Source organism: Fukomys damarensis, unplaced genomic scaffold (genome assembly GCF_012274545.1).
Source record: "Fukomys damarensis isolate Sample0158 unplaced genomic scaffold, DMR_v1.0_HiC HiC_scaffold_27, whole genome shotgun sequence".
NCBI classification, from domain to species: Eukaryota; Metazoa; Chordata; class Mammalia; order Rodentia; family Bathyergidae; genus Fukomys; species Fukomys damarensis.
The window spans coordinates 20,013,119-20,022,094 of NW_022900939.1; the positions used below are offsets into that span (position 1 = coordinate 20,013,119).

The 8,976-nt window shown below is 54.5% G+C and overlaps 2 long non-coding RNA genes across 3 annotated transcripts; one reads left to right on the plus strand and one right to left on the minus strand.

The window, feature by feature from the left end:
* The first annotated feature begins 698 nt into the window (after nt 1–698).
* On the plus strand, nt 699–8,249 carry LOC104870238. 2 transcript variants are annotated; one of them, XR_004514550.1, is made up of 3 exons: nt 699–764; nt 5,882–5,983; nt 7,420–8,249. It is a non-coding gene; the product is annotated as an uncharacterized LOC104870238 (long non-coding RNA). The 2 variants fall into 2 exon arrangements; XR_004514549.1 differs by lacking the exon at nt 699–764 and adding an exon at nt 5,684–5,793.
* On the minus strand, nt 2,108–4,286 carry LOC104870237. Its single transcript, XR_782485.1, has 3 exons — nt 4,111–4,286; nt 3,770–3,868; nt 2,108–2,202 (listed from the first exon to the last, which is right to left on the minus strand). It is a non-coding gene; the product is annotated as an uncharacterized LOC104870237 (long non-coding RNA).
* Nucleotides 8,250–8,976: the final 727 nt, after the last annotated feature.

Genomic DNA, 8,976 nt, shown 5'->3' on the forward strand with positions numbered 1-8,976 from the left:
TAAGGCGTCCTTGAGCTTCAAGACCGCTGGGCCTGCAGCTGTTGTGAGGATGGATTCTGGTGTGTGTGGGGTTGTGCATTCCTGGGCAGCAGGTGCCTGAGGCCAAGGGTCCTCTCTTCTTCCCACTGAGGCTGTTCCAAGAGCCACCTCTGGGGCTCTGGCTTCAGTCGCCCCCACCACTGCTCTCTTCAGGGGACCTGTGAGTCAGGGTCAGCAGTCCCTGCTGCTATTCTGGTTTCTGGTGAAAGTGAAAGTCCAGGACTTGGTCACCGCAGGCTTGGAACCACTGTGTGCTGACCCGTGCCTCAGTCCCTGAGCCTCGCCCATGGGCAGGAATTTTGGTGCCTCGGAATTTCCTGTTTGACAATGTGCCCTAACAGATCCACCTCCTCCACCCAAGCTCTCCCTGGGTTATTCTTTTTCCCAGAGACCGGGCCGAGTGTGTTTTGCAGGGATCTTTCTAACACCATTCCTGCCCTTCCCCTTCCTGTTGGCTCTGATTCCTAGGAGAAAGATTCCTTGCTTCGTTTAAGAAAGCAAACATTTAATCCTTTATTCCTCCCTTCCTCTTCTCTCTCCCTCCTTTGCTTCCCTTCCCTTCCTCCCAACCTGCACAGAGTGGCCCCATCCACTGGGTGCTTGAGAGAAGTAGTGATGATTCACTCTTCCTGGGGGAGGGCCCTGGAGCAGAGGGGTGGCTGTGTTCACTGTCTGCGACAGGGACAGATACAGGAAAGGCCTTCCACCCAGGACCCTGAGCAATGGTGAGATGAAGGAGACCAGCCTGGGCGATTTGGGGACGAACTCTAGTGAGGAGGAGTTGGGCAAGTCGTGAAAAGTAACAAAGGATTTGGGGACACAGTCGGGTGCAGCCTTGGTGTCACAGCTCACAGCCTTCTGGGAAGTCCTACCGCTTTTTCCTGCTTTAGAGCCAAGGAAGCTGGAGCTAACAGTGGTGGCTCAGTCACTGGCGCCAGTATGGTTCCCCGACGATGGCTGGGACGTGAGTTGGGGTCCCCCAGCCCCAGCAGGGCTCCTTTTCTGGCTGTGCTTTCACCAAACTTGACACTCGAGAGCCACAAGGTCAAAGCCCGGCACTGGTGTTGAACCCAAGCAGGGCCATGTTGAGATTTGGACCATGAAAGGAAGACATTTTGGTGGCCTCAGAGATGAAACCAGGGACTAGGACATGGTGTGATTTCTCTGGAGGAATAAAGGAGGAAAGAACAGGAGAGGTGCAGGTCTACACCCCCCGATATCAACTCCAGAAGAATCTGGTGGGGTGGGGGCTCTGGAGCCAGGGACCAGCCAGACAGCGGAGGTCCCTGCAAGGCTGACCTCTGACTGGATGGGTAACCCCTCCCCCTGCCCCACCTTTCCCGGCTCCACTCAGAATATTCTGGAATTAGTCACCGAATGGCTGCCAGGTACTGGGCCAGGGCCTCCTGCTCTAGAGCCTTGGGGGACTTTAGCACTCCACCTCACCTCCACCTGTCTCTGCACAGCCACCTGAGGTTCAGACCCAGCACCCTCAGACCATCTCAATTTTGTCTTTAGTGATTTGTAGTGTTCAAAGGGGAAATGTGTGACTTTTGGGTTACAGGGGCTCTCATGATGCGTCCCCCAGAGACTCATGTACTGAAGGCTTGATCCCCAGCTGGGCCTGCAAAGGTGACTAGATCGGTGAATCCACTGACGAGTTCCCAATGAATGTGCTGTCAGCAGGGTGGCCCAGGGGAGGAAGAGTCACTGGGGGTGTGACCTGGGAGGATACATTCTAGTCCCTCTCTCTGTGCTTCTCAGTTGCCATGAGGTGAGCAACTTTCTTCCACCACCATGTTTTTGTCTTGGAGTCAGCTGACCATGAAGGAAATCCTCTGAGACTGTGAGCCAAAATAACCTTTTTCTCCTTTAAGTTCAGCATGTTGATATTTTGTCCCAGCAACAGAAACGTGACACCAGTCATCCCTCATTTAATGACTGAGTCCAGTTCTTTCTCCTAGGTTGTTAATCAACCTGGTCCCTAAATGAGGAATCATATATAGTATGTACAATATTCCGTACAAAGAAATGAAGGTCAAAGGAAGCTCCAACTTGATGACTTTGCTTTTATTTGCACAACTCTTACATGCACAGAACATACGGCCATAGTAGTGTACTGTGTGATCAGCAAGAATTACGGCCTTGTATAAACAGGGTTCACTGCACAAAAGAAAAGAGACATTGACGTTGTCTTTACAGAAAAAAGATGATTGTTAATTCCAAACAGTGTGCTTCTCTCCTAAGTCTGAAAATTTGTTAAACAGATAGGTCTTTTTTTTGTTTTGTTTTTTTGAGACAGGGTCTCACTATGTAGTTGGACTGACCTGGAACTTACTGTAGTCCAGGCTGGTCTCGAACTCACAGTGATCCTCCTGCCTCAGCCTCCCGAGTGCTGGGATTACAGGCATGCACCACCACACCCGGCTAGCAGATAGGTCTGTAACACAGTGGCCTTGGGACTGAGGAGCCAGGTGTGTTCCTTGGCTGTGGAGTGTTTTGGAACTGGGGTGAGGTGGGACCTGCTCTAGTGTCTTCGACTGGCGATGCTGTGGCTCTGTCAGACCCCAGTTTCCCCCAAGCTGCCAGTTACATTCCAGAAGAGCCACCCCGACACATCATGCTGCCCCTCACAGGTGCACTTTGGAGCCAGTCTGAGGTCCAGCCTGGCTGTCAGCGGCTTCTGTGTCAGCCCCACACTCTTCTCGCATGTGTCGCCTCTGCTATGACCTGGAGCCCAGGCTCCCGGCCCCGGCCCCTGCTGGCTGGTGGGACTCCTCCTCCTGCTTGGCCCCCACCCAGCTCCTGGCTCCCTCTGCCACATCTCCGTCATGCACGGACTTTCAGCAGCTCCCCAACATGGTAGCGTCTGGCCTTGTGCAACTCGGAAGGTTTCAGACAAGGGGGAACTTCTTTTTCTGTACACCATCAGCACCCCTAGTGCCCCACAAGCCCGCATTCCTAGGCCAGCTACTTGGGGCAGCTTTTTAAACATTAAAACCATCCTTCCCAGTGTGGAAGCAATCCACACTCCCTCTAGATGAGAGAGTATAAGGAAAAGCAAGTCACAATTACCCACTCCCATGACCTTCCAATGACCCCTGCCCAGGGGCAGTTGATTTTTTTTTTTTGGTGTTTTTCCTGTGTTACATCTGCGTATAATTATATAACCGTACACATGATGGTATCTTAATTTGACTGACATTATGGTAACCAGCATTACTGCCACATAGAAACGCTTTAAAACAACATGGTGGCCCACGATGTTTTACGGTACTTTTTTTTTTTTTTTTGAGACGGGCTCTCACTGTGTAGTTCAGGCTGGGTATGAACTCACTGTGTATCCCAGGTGGGCCTGGAAGTTGCTGTAATCCTCCTGCCTCAGCCTCCCAAGTGTTGGGATTACAGGGGTGCAGCACCACACCTAGTTATGATATGTGTTTAAATGAGTGAATGAACACCAGAAGGCTGAGAGTGGATGGGCTGGGGTCTGCTGACATCACACTCTAGGAACTGCCCTAGGAAGAGCGAGGATGCAGCAGATACGGCATTAGGAATCACCCTTTCATTCACCCTGTATGTTCTGCTAACCTTGAGGGGCTGGTGCTCAGCTAGGCAGAGCATCAGCCTCCCCAGCATCCTTCTCATCATCTCCCTGGTGTTGGCCAAGGCCAGGAGAAGCCTCTTCCCAGAGATGAGCCTGGACCAGGAGGCGGGAGGAAGGTCCCACCTAAGGAGGTCTCTGGCGTGGCCTCCAGGAGCCAGCGTGGTGCCATTCCCGCTGAGGGCAGTTTTCCTGGTGTGTAGATGGCCACCTTCTCTCTGTGTCCTTGCATGGCGGGCATGAGGGAAAGAGACAGTCTCTGTAACTCTTCTTAACAGCGTGCTGACTGTGGGTCCCACCCTCAGGTTCTCATCTAACCCTAATCACCTCCAAATACCATCATATAGGGGAATAGGACACCACCATGTAAACACCAGGCCCTGAGACTCAGTCCATAGCAGGGACGGAAAGGTTCACACCTAGCTTCTGAAGACTCTGATGGCTGTGGTGGACCTTGGCCTCCTCACCTGTCAGGGAAGGACTGGGAGGGTCTAGGAGGAAGGGCCTAGGGACCCAGTGGCTGTGGTATGAGGGAACCTGAGTCTGGATCGAGGAGGTGATTCTGGAAGGACCAAGAGACAAGGGGTTTTGGGGAGCTGGAGCCCCCAGAGGCTAATACTGGGGCGCTCAGAGCTGGGGAGCTCCGGATCCCACGGAAGGGTGATGAAGGGCCGTGTGATGTCACAAAGAGATTCACTGAACACCAGGAACTGTCACACAACTTATTCTCACAACTGCTGCAGCCTCAACACAGAGAAATGATGATCATGGCTTGAAAGTCACTCTTTTGAGAGTTTCCTTTTCAGTTTTTATTTTCAAGTCATTTAATTAATTCTTGTGTAATGCTGAGACAAAGCAGTCACACCAGATCTGTGGCTGCACCTCATCGATCTTCATTTCAAAGAACGCGATGATTATTTCTCATTCTATGTTATTGCTTTATTCTTTATTGTAGTAGAAGGTCACCATCCCAACCACGATGGTGCACCTCAGTGCATAGCTCGGGGTGCTAAGCACATTCACCCTGTTGTGCAGCCACCCCCACATCCATCTCCAGAACTTCCTCATCTCCCCAAACTGAAGCTCTGTCCCCACTAAACAGGGAGTCCCATCCCGTGCCCAGCACTAACACCCCCATCCTGCTTCCTGGCTCTGTGGGTCTGATGACTGGGAAGACTGTACGAGTGGAACCATGCCCTGCGTGTCCTTTTGTGACTGGCTTGTTTGAGCCCGTGTCCTCTAGAGGTACCCCTATTGTAGCCAGAGTCATCTTTCAAAGAAATCTACGATCTGCCCAGGTAACAGTTGTAAAGGGAATTGGGGGCCTGGAGCCCTCCCACTTCCCCACCCCCAGGGCAGAAGCCCAGGCCTCCAGGAAGCAGCTGGAGATCCTGTTAGATTAGACTCTAGGAGGGGTCCCGGCCAGCCAGCCAGCATACAGGGGGCAGAACAGAGCCCACAGCCAGCTGGGTGCTCCCCAAGGGTAACCTGAGCAGCTCTGATAAGACTCCACAAAGCCAGGCTGGTGGCTGAAACAGAGTGGCATGTCCTGTGGGTCAGGTCACTGACAACTTGTGTCTCAACACGGGGGCCAGGGTGGTGGCCCCAGGTCCCATGGGAATGTGACTCAGTCCCAGAAAGGCCCCGTGAGAAGGGGATTTGTTCCCTCCAGCAGAGCAGGGCGAAGATTAGGGTTAGGGCTTCTTGATCTCATTCTCACATAGGACCGAATGGGGGTCCACAGGCAAAGAGGCAGACACCACCGCCCAGGTGTGACCCAGAGGCAGAGATGGAATGGGCCCCCTTGGATGCATGCAGCCAGGAAGCCTGGGGGCCACAGGTCGGCCACTGTCCTGTTGACATCATGCCTGGAGTGCTGCAGTTGTCCTCTGGGATGACCCAATATGGGTACATTATTATCAACTAACATCTACAGCTTCCCTTCAGGCCTTGCTTGGGGTTGTACAGTTTCATGGCCTTTGCCAAATGTGGAGTGTCCTGTGTCCACCATCACGGTGACATGCAGAATAGTGTCCCTGCCCTAGAGCTCCTCTGTGCTCCGCCTGCTCATCGGCCCCTCTTCCAGCCCCTGACGACCACTGATGTCTTTCCTGCCTCCGTAGTTGTGCCGTTTCCAGAGTGCTGCGCAGGTGGGCTCGTGAAGGATGTGGCCCTGCAGACTGGTGCCTTCCCCTTAGCCACAGTCACAGAAGGCCCCTCCATTCTTTGTCCTCACAGAGTGATGCTCCGTCACCTGCGGCTCCACTCACCTGCTGAAGGGCCCGGGGGGCTCCGCATCCTGCTGATCATGCATCAGGCCCTGCGAACACCCTTGTGCAGGTATCTGCTAGGATGTAAGCTTTCAGCTCCTTTGGGTAAATAGCAAGGAATGAAACGTGATTGTGGGGTCGGATACTATTACTGCACGGCGAGACTGTTAAACTTTGTGAGAAAGTGTTTATTTTCTAAAGTGAAAAATAAAGAATTTAAGCTAGGAAAAGGGCTTACCTCTTAAGTCCCAGGGATGAGCTTGTACTGTCTGCTTTCAGCAGCTTGGCTGTCAGAGCCTCACCTGCTTCCCAAAGAAGCTGCCTGAAATGGCCCGAAATGGCGTGAACCAGGAAGGCACCTGGTGCTTCTGAAAACAGCCAGCTTCTCTGAGGCTCCTCCGAATTTTGGGTCTTAGACCCAGTCCCACCAAGCCCTCCTTCCGGGGTACATTACTCCCCTCCCCAGGAGCCATCCAGGCACATTCTGCTCAGGGACCTTTCCTTTTCTGTCCCAGGGTGGCCTTTGGAACTCAGAGGAGGCACTGGCCACAGCCCCAGGCTTGGTCTGGGCTCCTCCCAGGCTGCTCTGAGATAAGGACTGGGAGCGGCTAGTTTACTGGGGAGGAGATTCCAGGAAGCAGGCAGTGTGCACTTGGATGAGGGCGGGTTGGTGGGAACTGTGTGGGCTCCGTTCCAGGGGGGCACCCAGGGCTCTGGGGAGCCGAATAGACACATTTCAGACTTGTCCCTTGAAAGCAAGAAGGCTGGAAACCAGAATCCTCACTCACAGGCTCCTTTGCTGGCCCAAGGGGGACAACTCTAGGGTCCTGGGCAAGGGACTCTGAGCCAGAGAAGTCCCAGAAGAGGAAGAGGTGTCTTCTTTCTTCCCTCCTTCTGGGAGGGGCCACCTGCCTCCTACCCACCCTCCTGCTTTGACCTTGGGCCATGACTTTGCTTTCCGCTCTGGGTTTATCTACCCATCCAGGGTGTCCCCTACTCCTGACGAGTTCTGGCCCTGCATTTGCTGTCACTCCCCACCATGTCACTCTTGTCCCAATCATGTAATATCCCCGGGGGAGTCCTGGGCCCCCAGAACACTCCCCTGTTCTCTTGCCACCTGGCCTTCTCTTTGACCGTGCATTCAGTATTGCCTCTCACACACCAGCACCCAAAGCCTTCACCTCCAGTACCTCCAGCCCCCGTGGTCACCACTCCGGCCTCTCACCTCTGCCCCGGTGTCCCTTGGTGCCGCTCGGAACCTTCTCCGCTTCTTCCTGCTGCACTTGGTGTGGCTGAGGCTGCAGCAGCATAGCCAGCCTGACCATCTCTCTGCAGGTCCCTGCCATCATCCAGCTGGCCACACCCTGTCTGTCACCAAGTGTCAGATTTCCACCTCCTCTACTCTCAGTGACCCTCCAGGCCATCCTTTCTGCCTCATTGGTCCCCAAGTGCAGCATGAAGCCTCCCACAAGCCCTCACTTCAGTGCCCTACCCTGGTCCCCGCAGCTCAGCTCTACCTGGCGGTTCCCATGGCTGTAAACGTGCCGGCACCTCAAAATCACAAGTGAAAGCTGGCTGTGACAGCGCATGCCTGTAATCCCAGCACTCAGGAGGCTAAGGCAGGAAGGTTGCTGTGAGTTCAAGGCCAGTCTGAACTGGATAGTGAGACCCTATCTCTGAATCAACCAACCAACCAACCAACACAAGTGAGACCTCCCTGCACCCCGCTTCCCCTCTGGCCGCTACGCCATCTCTGTTCCCTGAGCAGCCAAACTGTAAGTAGTATCGGCATCCTTGCCACCCCAGCGTCTGTGCCCTCCTTCCAGCTGTGGTGAGCTACCTGTGCCCTGCCCTCCCCTCCCAGTGGCCCCTCAGTCACCTTCCTCCTCCCATGCCCTTGGCTTCTACCCACCTGCCAGCCTTTGTTTCAGGTCCCTCCCCGAACCACGTATGGAGCCTTCCAGCCCCTTCCCTTCTTCCAGCATGCTTGCTCCCGTGTTATCCGCACCCGCTGTCCAAGGAGGGCTCAGCCTCCCCTCCTCTGCCCTGGACTCCAGACACAGAGATCTTTCCACCTACCTGACATCCCTGGGCAGCTGAGTGACAGGTCTCCAATGTCAGTGTCCGGCCCCGCACAGGATCCCTGCCCTCGGACCACCTGGTCTCCCACCTCCTCAGCTGACCTCACGGCACCCCCTTGGCCACCTCTGGCTCTGGGCTGGGGATGTCCTGGACCCCTCTTTCCTGCAGCCATTTCCATCCATGTGGGGCTCCTGCCAGCTCTGCCTTCATGAGACCACAGTCTGGCCTTGTTATAGTTTGGATCAAAAATGTCCTAGAAAGGTTTGTGTATGCCCAGGCTGGGCTTCTGGAGTGTGATTAGACCAAGGGGGTGCTAAACTCAGGAGTGAATTAATCCACTGGTGATGAGTTCCTAGGTGCAGGTGTTATCAGTAGGCGAGGCCAGGTTGGAGGAAGCGAGTTACTGAGGGGCAACTAGAAAGGTATTTCTTGTCCCTGCCCCCTTTCTCTCTGGCTCTTTCCCTCTCTGAATCCTGGCAGCTGTGAGGTGGGCAGCTTTCTCCACACCACGCCATTCTGCCATGATGTTCCTCCTTGAGGCCAGCTAGTGGCCATGGATTCAGACCTTTGAAAGCATGAGCCCAAATCAACTTTCCCTCCTTAACTTGTTTTTCTCAGGTGTCTTGTTACAGGGACCAAAAGCTGACTGGCACAGACCTTCACCCTTGGCCCGATTGTGCTGTGCCCTCCAGCCTCACCTGCCATCGCTAGCAGCCCACTCTGGCCTTGCTCCTCATCCCTTCTCCCCCTGCTGTGGGTAGGCTTGCTGCATCTGCCCACGGTGCCAGCCACCCTGGCCTCCTCCTCCTTCCTTGCCCATCCCAGGTGCCTGCACAGGACGGTCCCTTCTGCCTGGAACGGTCTCCTCAGGCAGCCCCAAGCGCCTTCTCCCTGCTCCAGCAGAGGGGCCCTGGCCACCCCATCAAACACGGTCATGGCCCCTCTCTGCCTGGAAAACCGGGTTCTTCCCACCTCTGAGGA